The sequence below is a fragment of the Heterocephalus glaber genome, unplaced genomic scaffold (genome assembly GCF_053883595.1).
Source record: "Heterocephalus glaber isolate CG9 unplaced genomic scaffold, H.glaber_assembly_v1.0 deba00001831, whole genome shotgun sequence".
Classification (NCBI taxonomy): Eukaryota; Metazoa; Chordata; class Mammalia; order Rodentia; family Bathyergidae; genus Heterocephalus; species Heterocephalus glaber.
The window spans coordinates 770,823-786,576 of record NW_028258491.1 but is presented as its reverse complement, the minus strand read 5'-3'; positions in this window follow the sequence as shown (position 1 = coordinate 786,576).

Below are 15,754 nucleotides of genomic sequence, written 5' to 3'. Positions count from 1 at the left end.
ACCTGGGAAGTGCAAGGTCCCAAGTTCAATCCCCAGTACCAAAAAAAATTTAAAAATAAAAAGAAATTAAAAAAATAAAAAATAAATTTCTTTTATATGGTATTATATCTTTAGCTTTTGAAAACATTATTACAGCTCCATTTGCTCTCTTCAGGGAAAATCACTTAACAGCACTGAGATAATATACAGAATTCCTAGGCATCTCCTCTCTAAGATGAAGTAGTGCAAAGGCAATGCTAACACAATTGTTAGGGAGGTATTTCAAAGTTATGAAGCAGAAGTAATTCTGCACAGACTAATATTGATATCAGTGTTACATTGAGGAAGCCATATGTGATTTTTTGCCCCAAATTAGCATACTATTACTGAAGTGATTTTACATGACTACATCCTATAAAGATTTGAATCTTCTTTTTTAAAAATGAAAAGAGACAAGGCTCACAGGATCTATGAGGAAACCTCAAAAGAACAATATAGAGATCACTGGGATTCCAGATAAAATAGTGAAAGACAAAAGGATACATAAATAATTCAAAAAATATTAACAGAAAAATGTTTCAAATCTGGAAACAAATAAATATCAAGGTACAGGAAAGTCAAAGCTGCCATTCAGCTCAAAGAAGGTTAATTCAAGACCTGTTACAATCATATGCTCAAGGGGAAAGAAAAAGAATGGAATCTGAAAATCTAGAGAGATAAAAATACCACTCTTTTGATAAAAGGAGAGAAAAAGTAAAACAAAATCTACATATGTTTTGCCTTGTACCTAAATGTCCCCCCAATGCGTCATGTACTCATAGGTGAGGCTTTTCAGAACTGGCTGGATCTAGGGTGCGTCATACTAGGATTTAGGGTGTGTGGTGCCAAAAATCTCCACTGACTAAGTCCATTGGACTTAGCATAGTTCTACATAGCACCAACCAAAATGCTGGCATCCTGCAGGGAATAAAGGGAAACCTGGAAGGTGGCCACCTCCCCTGCTTCTGCTGCTGCTGCTCACTGCCTTCTGCCATAGACCGTCTCTCCACTGCGATGGCCCTCAGAAATGCCAACCTGCCATGGAGCCAGCAGACTATAGGCTGAAACTTCCATAAACTCTGAGCTGGGATAAATCTTTCCTCCTCTAACTTTGGATATCAGGTATTTTGTTTCAGCAATGCAGAAAGTAACTAAGAAGACACTTTACTTCCATTATTGACATTTTAAATTTTTATGTCCATTTGTTTACTGGGGCTATTCCTTGACTGATTATTGTGAGGTCCTTGAGGCATTATGACCGTGAGTTCCTGCACATGCAAACCCTTGGTAGTTCTGGTGTAACCACATGAATTCTCATGAGAGGGTGTGTTTGGTCCTGTGCACACTCTGTCAGCTTCCAGTTGAAGAAGTAGCCATGTTTCCACCTGTTCCAATAAGCTGCTTTTCACCACATTGTGATACAGCCCTCACCAAAACTACAAACATGGAGACATGGTGACCTAGAAACTCCAAAACTGTAAACTAAATAAATTCTTTCTCTTTACAAAGTTAGACTATTCAGGTATTTCACTATGGTAACATGAGGCTGCCCACAAGACAGCCTAACATAAACAAATCAATAAACATGATACATCACATTAATAGAATTAAGCAAAATATGATCATTTTAATAGATGCCAAAATTTTGAGAAAATGTGTTATTCTTTCAGATTAAAACTCTTAAATTATGTATAAAAGACACATCCTTCACTACAAGAAAGACCATGTATGATCCATCCATAGCTAGCATCATACTAACAAAGGAAAAGTTTAAAGTTTTTACTTTAAGACCTGGGAAAAGAGAAAAATGCTCACTAAGCATTTTTATTATATTATATTTATATATATCATCTAAATCTATTATATGTGTTTATCATTTAGTTACATATATGTATGTCATTTAGTTACCATTCAACATCATATATATGTATATGGTATTGTATATGTATATATGTATGTATGTCCATATATATGATATTATATAGAATATATGATAAATTTTTCTTCAAGTCTGCTTTTGCTGATACAAGAACTATCCTTGCTTGTTTTTGTATCCATTTGCATGGAATATAATTTTCCATTGTTCATTATCAGTCTGTGTACTGTATTAGTAATGTGTATAGGTTACATGTGTTTCTTTCAGATAACATAGTTGACACTTTAGTTTTATCCAAACTGTTAGTCTGTGCATTTAATTGCTAAATTAAGACCACTTACATTCAGGCTTATTATAGAAATGTGTATACTGATTCCTGTCATTTATTTCTAGTGTTTAATTCATTTCTGTTTTCATTATTCATCTACTATATTAATTAAATTTATTCTTTCTCATGTGTTCTTGGTTGTATTTACATTTCCTCTGCTGGGTGTATGATTCTTTTAAGTATCTCATGCAAAGCTAGTTGAGTAGGCATGAGCTTAGTTTATGCTTTGGATAGTCTTTATTTCATTTTTGAATCTGAACAATAATTTTTCAGAATATTTTAATAAAGTATTTCAGTAATTTTCTTTCTGTGCTTGAAATACATTGTTCCTTGCCCTCATATCCTTTAGAATTTCATCTGAAAAATCTGTTTTTTTTCTGATGAGCTTGTCGTTATAATTGACTTGGAATTTTTCCCTTCAATCTTCTAATATTCCATGAACAATTTCTTTTCTGGTAATCTCTGGATTCTACATAACTTCAGTACCTAAATAACAAACTAAATCCCCAAATTTTAGAAATTTTGTGTTATAATTTCATCAAAAAGGTTTTCTACATCATTAAATCATATTTATTCTGTTTCATCATTGAGTGCTGTTTATTTTATATTTTGTTTTCTTATGATGTCACACAAATCTTGTATATTCTATAATTATTTTTGTTGTTGTTGTTGTTGTTGTCATTATACCTTGTGTTGAAGCTTGATTATTCTCTCTTGGGCTGAGTATTTATCTCAGTGTTGATGCACTTGCATTGCAAGTGCAAGGTCCTCAGTTCGATCCCTGGTACCTAACAAAAACAAAAAACAAAACAAAACCTTGATTATTCTCATTTATGTTTGATCTAGTCTATTGTTGAGACATTTAATTGAATTTTTTCTTTAACTTATTTGCTATTTCTTTTTCAACACTGGCCATGGAACACAGGGCCTTCATACTGAGCTATATTTCTAGGTCTTTCAAAAGATTTTCAACCAGAGTCTCACTAAGTTGCCAAATTACACAAGCTGGTATGAAACTTGCAATCTTTCTGCCCAGCATTCCAAACACTGGGACCACAGACATGCACCAGCACACTTAGTTTATTGAGCTTTTGATTTCCAAAACTTGTTTTGTTCTTCTCTGGAATCCCTACCTCTCTTTTGAAACCTTCATATCCTGTATCTCTTCCTCAATTAATTCAGTTTTTTATTTTATCTTCACTGAATTTGTTGACTATTGTTAGAATTATTTTTTTAAATTACATGTACAAAATTTCATCCATTATAACAGCTATTAATTTACTTATGAAGGCATTTTGTATTTTTTTTTCTTTTGTTCTTGTGTTTCCATGTTGAGATTTTTCACATCGGTCAGGATGAGAATCTCTTCCACATTTATGAAGGACCCTTGTGAGGAAATCTTATTCTCTACACAGTGTGTAGAGAATGAATAGCATGTGTGAGGTCCACCTGATAAGTCATGCAAATGTACTGTAGGGAAGAGGCTATGTGGAATTGTTCCTTTGTGGTCAGTCCTCTGGTGCCCAATAACATGCTCACTGGCAGGTATTATCTATGCCTAAGTTCCTTCTAGGCATGGAGTCCACAACATTTGTGCTGATAGGGTGAATGGCCATGAATGGGGACTGCAGACCTTCCTTAGCCATGATTACCCGGTGAAGTACTGGTTGGGGCATTGATCTCCTCTCTTCCACAGGTGCTGAGGTTTTCAGGGGATGAGCCTGTAGCTGGGAGGAGGTCTGGGTTTTGTCCTGGAATGTGGTGAGCTCAATGGCAATGGACCCACCACTGTGTTCCCTATTCCTGCTAGGTCTCGTGCTCCACTCAGGGGGAACAAAATAAATAACAGCAGCAACTGCAATTGCAGATTACAGTAACAAAGCTGTAAAATGTACAGCAATCACATTAACATTAACAAGAGTACAAAATATCATAGAATGAACTGTAAAGTTCATTCTGATACTGATGAAAGTAAAATTGGTTACAAACACAGGAATCATTAGGCATTACAAGTGGTGGGAGAGAGGGAACATATCCTAGTAAAGTATAATATTTAAAAAATTAAAAATATAAATAAAGCAATAAGATAGCAAAGTTAAAAACAATGGGAAAGATGAATAAAGAGGAAATAAAATATTCTAGATTCTTCCTGGAGAGGTGAGTGGATCAGCCTCTTCTTGGAGTCCAATCACTACCTCTCAGAGCTCCCAGTTTGTGCTCAGAGACATGGCAGGTGTCTGACCCACAGCAGGCCTCTCACTGGCAGAGCTGCAGCACCTCATGGGGCAGAGATGGCTGACCACTTGTATGCATGGGACTCCAGTCTGTGTGCCTAGCATGGAACAGATCCCCAAGCCTCAGCAATGCCGCTCACAGGCCATGCCGGGGGCAGCACATATTGGTCTGTTGAGCTCAGTCTCTGCACTGTTGAATTGACAGGGTTTGAGAGTGAACATCCATGTCCCTGTCCATCCCTCTTCCAAGCAGAAGCTCAGTGTTACATGGGCCAGAGTGAGGTGGCAGGATGTACTCAGCTCTTTGTCCTCAGTCCATGGGCCTGCAGGCATGGCAGCTCTCCACACTGCAGTGAGTGGTACTCAGTTCACTGATAGGTCCTGGCCTATGCACCTTTAATGTGACAAAAGTCCACACCATGTGGAGCCCCTCACACCCACAGCTTCAGTGTTTCATGCATCACATTCAGAGGTGGTGCACACCCATCACCATGGATTCTAGAACATTAGTCTGTGTGCCTTGGGGAGTCACAGACATCTAAGCCTTTACTTGTATTCACAATGCTCAGAGTGTAAGGAGAGAGCAGTCAGACCTCAGAGGTGTGCACTCAGGCAGGAGGCACAGGCACCAAGTCCTTTGTCTCCCAGAGTTTTGGCTTTCATGTGTGGTGTGAGCACCAACCATGGTGCCCTCTACTCTGCCACAGCCAATGCTCCAGTGTCACCAGGTCAGACACTCTTCCCAGCCACCTCAGCCCCATCTGCCATGTCCCACCCATCTTCAGTGTTATACCTATTTCCTGGATACTTCCAATATGTCAGTGTGATAATTATTAACTAGTAACAATCATATCAATATTTTATTATTTCCAGATCCTCACTTGAATATTAGTTTTTAATACTTCATTATGAAAACAATAGCACAGAGATATTCAAGGAATAGTATACTAAAATGTGATGCATGTACATAAATATTCTATAATGGTTTCATTTAATGCTTTCATTCAATATGGTTTCACTTGTCATATTTAATTCATCCTTCCTGTATTTTGAAGCTTTTCACAATAGTTTACAGAAACAACAATTTATTCCTAAATATTTCAACAGATATATCATGAGAAGAAATATAATATCTATATATAATTTTAATATTATTACATTTCTGAAATACTATAAAATTGCTATGGCTACCTCTAATAATCAGGCATTACGAACTGCTTTGTGTCAGCAATTTCTACATGAATAATACTTGAAAAATTGTAGAAAAGTACATTTTATATAGTATAATAGATGAAATTTCTTTTTGTTGCATTCTCCCCCTTTCCATTTAACTTCTTATCACACCTAATAGATTCATTCTATTGGGCTTCCTGCACTTGTGGTCCTCATGGCCTTTTCCTAGGATATTGTCTAAAAAATTTTGGAGTGCTGGCTTGGTTTTCATGAAGTTCCTAAGGAGCTCTTTGTCATGAAGTTATCTTATTTCTCCATCAATTTTGAAAGATAGTTTTGCAGGGCACATCAACCTGGGTTGAAGGCTGTTTTCCTTAGGGCTTGAAACACATCATTCCAAGCTCCTCTTGCCTTGATGGTTTTTGTTGAGAAGTCTGCTGTGATTCTTATGGGCTTTCCTTTCTATGTGATTTGTTTCTTTTTTCTAACTGCTTGTAGAATTTTGTTCTTCTGTTTTGTTTCTGTAAACTTAACTATTATATGCCTATGGGTAGATGTCTTTTGATCATGGCTAGTTGGAGTCCTGTATGCCTCCCTTATCTGTATGTCAAGTTCTTTTCCCTTGGTTGGGAAGTTTTCTGCCATCACTTCTGTGAACAGTTTTTTATGTCATCTGCACTCTTTCCTGTTTCTTCCTTGACTCTGATCAGTATTATCTTATTTTTCTTTGCATCATCTAGCAGCTGCTAGATTGATTTCTTATGGTCCTTTATTATTTAAAAGAACTTTTGCATTTCATGCTCACTAATTGGAATCTTAACTTCCATATCTGAAATTCTGTCCTCATATTGGTCATTCTGCTGTGTAAACTTTCAATGGAGTTTTTAATATCCTGGACATCTTTCTGCATCTGTTTTATGGATTCCAATTGTTGGGATTCTACCATGCTCCTCAGGACCTCTATTTTTTTATCTGTGTCCTCTCTAACTTTATTAATCATGTCTTCCACTATGGGCACAATCTCTACTGTTATGTGAGAAATCATTTCTGATTTCATTTTTTCCAGAACCTCTTTTGTTGCCAGTTCATGGAGTCCAGGTGGTTGAGTATCAGCGAGTTCCATCTTGATTCCCTTTGGGGTTGCTTTAGGTGTTCTGAAAGTCTGGCTTTGAGACTTGTTTACATGTCTTCTTATTTCGTCTGGGTGGGGGTGTTGTTGGTGGTGCCTCTGTGGATTATCTCCTGTGTGCTGGGGCTAGTGGTGGTGCGGCCACCCAGAAGCCTCCTCCAGGGCACAGGGAGTGGCTCACCTCCTCTGTGCTGGGGATGGTGGTGGTACAATGGCCAGAAATCCTCCTCATGGGTGCTGGGAGCAGCTCACCTCCACTCTCCTCAGGTTGTTGATGGTACAGCAGCCCAGGAGCCTCCTCTTAGGCACTGGGAGTAGCTCACCTCTTCTGTGCTGGAAGATAAATTAAATAAAACATTTCAAGTCATAAGTATAGGCAAGAAATTTTTGAACAGAGAACTAATGGCACAAGAAAAAATACCAAGAATCAGCAAATGAGATCATAGCAAATTAAAAATCTTCTGCATAGCATATGAAATAATCAAGAGAGTGAAGAATCAACTTACAGAATAATAAAAATCTTTCCAAGTACTCTTCAGACAGAAAATTAATACCTAAAGTATATAAAAATTTTTAAAACAACTACCCCAAATGTAAAACATACAATCAAAAAGGGGCTATTAAAATAAACAGACACTTCTCAAAAGAAGTAGAAGTGGCTGAGAAGTACATTCACATCAGCATTTTGGGGCATTGGAAAATGCAAATTGAAACCTCAGATTTTTGTCCTACTCCACTAAGAGTGGCTATCATCAAGGATTAAAAAAAGAAGAAAATATTGGCAAGAAAGCCAGAAGATATGTATCCTTTTGCATTATTGGTGGTAATGTAAACTAATACAACCAGTATAGAAATAAGAATGGAGACTCTATAAAAAGCTAAAGACAGAAATTCCATTTGCCACAACTATACCTCTCCTGGGTATCTTTCTGAAAGTTTTTAAAAGTCGTCGTATAAAAGTTATGCATGCACAGCCATATTTTAACAATACAATTCCCAAGACCTAAGATTTGAAATTTTAAATTTAAATTTTGGATAAAGTACAAATGATTGAACAAAGCAAATGTAATACATATACACAATAGAGTAATAGAGAATGATAAACTTCAGTCATTTATAGCAAAACAGAAGGCTCCTGAAACCATAATGTCAAAAGGTATAAATCAAACACAGAAGGTAAAATATCGCATGGCTTATGTTATATGAGAATCTCAAAATATAAAATATTAGAGTACACAATAGAGAAAATATAGTAGAAAATGTGTAGATGTTTTGGAGATAAGAAAGTGGGATGGAAATAGGAAAGGAACAATGTGGTAGGAAAGGGAATCAACAAGGTCAAGGTACAATGTATATGTATCACCCTGCTAAACTGAATGTAATTATTATGTGCCACAAATGCACACCAATAAAAAATGTAAGCTAGCAGACTGGATTAAAAGATGAGACCCAATTATTTGCTGCCCAGAAGAAACTCACCTCATCAGGGTAAGCATTTCTCCCTTAGGAATGGGAAGCTGTACTTTGTAGTATTTTATCTTGGGAATCTCTTTTTTTTTTTTTTTTTTTTTTTTGCATGGGTTTACACATAAAAGTTCTCCTTGAGTCTTAGTGTAGACTTTGAACTTGGATTTTTGAGTAATTGAATTTGTTATGACTTGGGTGCTAGTGCAGAATATTTGGCTTTAGATCTAAGATGGCTCCCAAAGCCAAGGCAGAATGGCTTTTGGAGGATGACTGAATCATGAGGGTTATAACTTCATCAAGTAGATTAATCCAGTGATGAGGCCATGATTTTATGGTAAGCATTATTGGAGGTGGTGGAAACAGGAAACAAGACTAGTCCAAGGCAATGGATCATGGGGAAACAACCACGGTGCCTCCACATTATCTCAGCCTCCATACCTGTTTTCTCTCTCACTCTCTTTCTGTTCAGGCTGCAATGAGGTGAGATTTCCTCCATCATGCCATTATACCAGTATTTTTCATCTTACCAAAAGCCTAGAAGCAATGTAAATAACTGGTCATGGGTGAAAACTATAAAACTATAATGTCTTCTTTAAAGTTGTTTATATTGGGTATTATGCTACAACAAAAGGCTGACCAACATAGAAGGATATCAATGTGGATATGATGCTGTGAATACAAGAAACCAGGAAAATCGTGGGGCATTCCTCAAACTGAAATTTTAAGAAATGTTTCTTTTATATTTATTAGTCCAGACATCAACTGATGTGGTCACCAGAGAACCACAGTCACAAGGGCTGTCACTGAAACCACTTATTTAACTCTGCACACTGTGTAGGAGGAAACACAGTTAGAAAAACTGTATATTTTCAAAAATATTAGATTCTAAGTTTTATACAAAAAATAAGTCCAACTCTTACTATGTAAATCAACAAAGCAAAAAAGGAATAAAACCCTAAGAGAGAAGGAGGAGATAGGAGGATGGATAGATAGGTAGACAGACAGATAGGACAACTGCCCTAACATTTAGCTTGGAATGAATATCCCAAAGCAGTTAAACAATACTTCTTTATTAAGGTCGCCAAATTCAGCAGTCTCTAGTGTTCTCAGTGGCTGGGTGTGGGGTTGGATCTACTCCCTCTATTGAGTCTCAGATTTGGGGTTCAAGGTCACACCCCTGCCACAGCCACCCCCTTCTTCATTCTCTCTCACCACTAGCTTGTTCTGTCCTTGTTGTGCTGTATTTCTCATAGCCTCCCTAGAGCATGCAATTTCAGCATGCAATTTCCTAGTATTTGGGAAGGGGACAGTCTCAGCCTACATGAATCTAGTTCTCTTTCTACTCCTGATCCAATGACCCAGCCCCTATGGTTCTCCAGGTTTCTCTAAGACATGTTCTTCCCCCGTACCTGAGATGGGGGACAAAAATGCCTAAGCAAGGACCATTTACATGTTGCTTCATCACCTGCTGTGTTCACCAGTTGTTTCTCTGCCCCAGTGGTGAGTCCGTGTTTGGCTTGCAGTAACCTTAGTGCCCAATGCTAAGGAGTCCAAAGCCTGACACTGAGCCACCTGGATCAGGGATTGTGACTCCTAACTTTCCAACAGCCCACTGTATTTCTCTTGAGCTCACAAGTTCCACAATTCCTGGCATCATAGAGTCCCATCCCTGTAGAAGACCTCAGACTCTGGGTCCCCACTTCCAAATGGAATTGTCATTGGTCTTGGATGCCACTGAGGCTGATGGTGGCCAGGGTATTATCCACCTCCCCGACCTTCTTCCACTGGAGAATGCTGTGTGCTTCAAAACAATTTCTCAGTTTCCAAACCTGTCCTTTGACCAATGCTGAGGTACAGTGGTGGTTTCATTTCTTATTCTAGCTTTCCCCATTTCTATAATTCACCCATTGAATATAGTTCTGAGGTTTCATTCTTATGTTTTGTTTGTTTGTTTTGGTTTTTGGGGCCATCCACCCTGTGCAGCAAAATCAGTAACCTGGGTGAAATTCTCAGCCCTCATCTGAACATGGCTTCCTCCACCACCATAACACCATTCATTGATTTTTTTGACAAAACTGCAAAGAAACACTAGTAAAAATGCATCCTCCTCAATAAATAGAGTTGGACAAACTAGATCTCCACATACAGAAGAATGAAATTAGCCCATTATTTCATGTCATTTTATACAACAATATTTAGAATAAATGAAGTGCCTAAATAGAAAATTTAAAATTGTAAGAAACACTAGAGGATTACAGGTGGAAATTAGTGTATTTGTTTGGGCAGTATCTTATCCTAAAAGTACATGAAAAAGATAGACATAGGTAGTGGATTGCACCAAAATTGAAACATTTTTCATAGCATAGAAATGATTAATCTTGTGAAAAAAAAGCTAGGAATAAAATTACTTTGAGATCAAACATGTATATATATATATATATGTATGTATTTAAAATATGTGATATATGTATCCAAAATATGAATAATTCTATTATCTCAATAGTATACAAACAAAAGAAACATTAGAAAAACGACAAGGGACATGAATCCACATTTCTTGAAAAACTATATAAAATGGCTAACAGATGAAAATATTTAACATCAGCAATCTTTAGAAAATTTCAAATAAAAATGAATATCAAATGTCATTTCTCATTTGCCAGAATGGTTATTATGAAAAAAAAGGAAGCAGGTATCAGGATAAGGAGGAAAGAAAGCCCTTGCCTAGAATTAGTAGAAATATAAATTAGGGCAACCATTCCAGAAAACATTGTAGAGGTCCCCATATCAACAAAAACAGAATTACCATATGGTTCAGCTATCCCTATAGTGGATATGTACCCAAAGGAAACTGTGCAAGGGTGTCCAAAAGATGAAATTCCTTCTGTGTTCACTGCAATATTATTCACAATAGACAAGTTTTCATATCAACCCAAATGTCCATCCAGGAATGAAAGTATGAAGAAATTGTGGCATATAATCCACCCATCTATGAAAATAAGGAAATTCTATCATTTCCATTGACATAGATTAATTTAGAGTTAATAATGCTAAGTGCAAATAGACAGATACAGAAAAAATTACCACTTATCTTTACTTGCATTTGGAATAAAAATATAATTGCTGCCACTGAAGAAGACAGTGGCTGAAGAGTGGGGAGAAAGGAGAGATGGTAAAAGGGTACAGATTTTGGTGAGACAGCAAGAGTAATATTTTTGAAATATTGCACAGTCTTATGACTATCGATATAGTGCACTTAGTATTTTAAAATCACTAATTGTAACTTTCAAATATTCTCACTAGAAATATGACTAGTAATTTCTATGAAGACTCTCCTGATTTTCTTGTTGTGGGTATTATTTACATTATTATATCATAATACTGCTTAGTGCTTCATAAGTGCATCTAAGAATAATCTTTCAATATATAATTTTAAAAGATCCACAGTATGCATAAGTGATAGTACTAACAGGGAAATTACAGCTGTAACTGACTGTATTAGAAGAATCACCTTGTATCAATTATGTAAACATACAACTTTTTAAAAAAACCTCAAAAACGATTATCAAGCTGAAGCAAGCAAATGAAAGAAAATAATACCATGAAATCAATAGAGAGAAATAAAGAAGTAGAATTGTTTAAAAATATCAGCAAAATTTCCTTTCTTCCTATATTGATGAGAGACAGGTAAACAGAAATAAAAATGCAATGACTCTATTACTAAAATCACAAATGTAAAAAGATGCATCACTGCATATTTTGTATACATAAAAATGATTATAAATAGATACTATAATTGAATCCCAAGACATTAGAATTAATTAAATTAATTAAAGAGAGTAACAAAGAATCACAAATTACCAAAACTATTTGAAGTCAATACCACTGGTTTGAATAGACACGTACCAAATAAATTGATTTAAATTAATGCACACAAATAAACAATAGGTTATAAAATATTGTTCAACATCACTAATCATTGAGAAAAAGCTAACTAAATGGACAATGAAATCTAATTTTCCGACACAATGACTATTATCAAAAAGATGAAAGATAACAATATTTAGAAAAGACAACTGTTTTATATTGTAGGTGAGGCTGGTGAAATTAGCATATTCATTGTGAAAAAGGCTGTGACAGTCCCTTAGAAAATAGGATTACCATATCATACAGCAATCATAGTTCTGGATCTATATTTAAAGCAAATGAAATCAAGAGCTTGAGGAGATGTCTGCAGTACACTTTCACTGCAGCATCATTCATGATATCTGAACTATGGAAAATGGAATATGAAGTCCATTTTATACATTTAGGTGCTCTGATATTTGTTGCACATGTATTTACAGTTACATCCTTTTGATGAATAGAATTCTTAATCATTATGTATTAATAATTTCTTTTCACAGGAGAATTTTTACTTAAATTATACTTATCTGATATGCACACAGCTACTTCTGCCTTCTTTGGATTTCCTTTTGTATGAAATATTTTTTTCCTCCATTTTCAGTCTATTTGTAGATTAATGTTGAAATGACTCTATTGTGGTAGTATTTTGCTAAGCCTTGTTCTTTTTTACTCATTAATATATTCAGTCTCACTATGGTTTCTAATTGGATAATGTAGTCTATTTACATTTAGAGTAATTAAGGATATGCAAAGACTTCATATTGCCAATTTGTTGATTGTATTGTGGGTAATGTGTAGACCATTTTTCTTTCTCACTTTTTTGTTCTCATCCCTTTTCATTTGATGATTTTCTTTGGTGATGTGTTTTATTTCTTTCTTTTTCCTCTGTATCTCTTTTAAGGCTTACATAAAATTCAAGCTGAACAACTTTAATTACATGTAAAAACTCTGTACCTTTACTGCTCCCCCATGTTTTATATGTTTGAGGTCACAATTTATATATTTTATGTTTTGTGTGTCCCTTAATAAAACATTGCAGCTAGAATTTAATAGTTTTAACATTTTGTTGGAGATGTGTTTTTCACATCTTTACAATATTAAATATTTTGAATTTTGGCAGATACTTCTTTGTTCAGTGACTTTTATTCTTTTATTTTAATGTTATTCATAAGGATACTTTCATTTTGACTTAAACATTCCCCTGTTCTGCTTCATGTAAAGAAAGTGTAATAAGAAAAATTTTCCTCAACTTTTGTTTATCTGAAAGAGTCTTTATTTCTCACTTAATTTTTTTCTTTTTTTTTTGGTACTTGGAAGTGAACTCAGGTCCTTGTGCTTGTGGGGCAGATGGTGAAACCACTGAGCTAAATCCCCATCCCTCTCACTTAATTTTTAAGGTCAGCTTTGTCAGATAAATTGTTCTTGTTTTCAATTTTTTTCTTTTTTTTTTCAATCTTTTGTATACTGCATCCAATGTCTTTTGATCTGCAAAGTTTCCACTGAGAAATCTGCTCTTAGCCTAATGAGGCTTCCCTTGTATGTTAGGAGTTCCTTCTGTCTGGCTGCTTTTGAGATTATTTCTTACTTTTGACAATTAGACTGGGGCATGTATTGCAAAGTTTCCTTTGGACTGTACCTGGCTGAAGACACTTGAGCTTCCTGTCCTTGTGCTTTATATCTTTGTTCAGAATTAGGATAACTTCACTAGTTGTTTCTTAAAACAAACTTTCTGTCCCATCTTTTCTTCTTTCAAGCAGCTTAATAAAGTAATTATTACCTCTTTTTTCATATCCCCTAAACTCCATTGGCTTTAGATTTTTTTCTGCCCATTCTTTATTCTGCCTAGATATTTTCAAAAGTGTTGTTTTGAAGCTCATTTTTTCCTATTAATTCCATTATTTACAAGTATTACATTTTCCCCATTTTATTCATCACATTCCCACTTCCGAATTACTGAGGTTTTTTTCTTTTATTTATTTCTTGAGCTTCTCATGGGTTTTGAGTGCATTTGCCTGGAGTCATTTTCTTTGTTTTCTCTGTTCCCTTGTAGCTTGCATTTCTTCTTTAAAATATTTATCTTAAATTTATTTTTATGCAATTTTATCTTCATTTCTTCTGTGATAGTTGTTGAAATTTTTTATGTTTCTTTGATGTGTTCTTTTATATTTTTCTCATTTCCTCATGTAAATGTTTGCCCATGAGATGGAGTATTCACCTCTTTTAGACCTAAGGACTGGGTTTTGTGAGCAGGACCTTCAGCTATGACTGGGTGTGAGGGTGGTGGCTGGGAGTGCTGTGATAGTTTTAGCTAGAAGAGGAAACAGTGACATTTTTCTCTGTATCTCTGGTGGCTGAGGTCAGCATCCACAAAGATCTCAGGGGTCTCAGCCAACAAGGCTGCAAGTGTGGTTCACAGCTGTGAGGCCTGTCACAGTCTTTGGTGGTGAAGGTTGCTGAGTTCCTTCTGACTTTTTCTCTTTGCCAGGAGAAATGTGATCAAGGGTAGCAGGCTTGCTCCCAAATCTGGTGGTGAGCCTAGTGGAAGTAAAACCAATGCCTGGATCACAGCCCCCATGGAGCACTGATGAACCTGTGCTGTGGTCTGAAGCAGGGACACATAGAAAAAAACATGGCTTCTTGATCTGGAGAGCAGTGGGGCTCTGGCCAGGATGGAGGTTCCCCAATGCTGCCTTTGCAACTTTGAGGACTGCACAAGAACTCACAGAATAAACAGCCAGAGTCTAGAGAGAAGAAGTGCCACTGCTCTGGAAAACAGGGTGAGGCTGTGGCTGGTTCTGGTGTCTGTGGCAATGATAATTTTGTCACAGCTGTGGTACCAGTTTCTGGAACTGGACATTCATGGAACAGTATTAGCTCCAATTCCAGGGTATCGGGCAGCTCACCATGGTTAATGGCTCCAATGTGCTAGGCATTGGCACTTTATACCAGCACATCAGGTGAGATCTATAACACTGACATTGTGTAACATCTGCAGCTTCTGGTCCCAAGGTACTCTATTATGGATGCTGAAAACCTCCCCAAAGCCATTTTGTCACCAGCCTAGCCAATATAGTGGCAATGTTGGTAGGTGGGGGAAACTTGAAAGTTGCAGTCAGGTGAGCAATTCTTGTCACTGGGGGCTGGACCTTTGAAGGATGTTGTGAAACCATGGCACCTCCTTTTTCTCTATATTTCTTTCCAACCTTGTTATGTTAGTGGTTTTGCTCTGCCTATGCTCCTGCCAGGATGCATAGGGTTTCTATGGGTCCAACATGATGGGGCAAAGCAGTCATTGGCTGAAACCTTCAAAATAGTGAACAAATTAAATATTTTCTTCTATATGGTAACTACATCTGGTGTTTTGTTATAATGAAGGAAAGCCATCTGACCTGCAGGGTAAAGCCATACTGTAGTGGCTATAGCCATGGGTTCTTGAGAACAGGCACACTCAGCTCAGCTGCAATCAGGATGCAGAGGGTGGGAGTGTGCAAAGTGGCCATGGTGCAAGCTTCAGGGTGCATGTGGAAACTGAAGGAGTGGTGGGCTCATCCTGGAAGGCAATAAGTGGCTCCTCCTGGAGGGCAGGGCACAATAGTTCCTCCCTCTACAAGGACTTCACTACA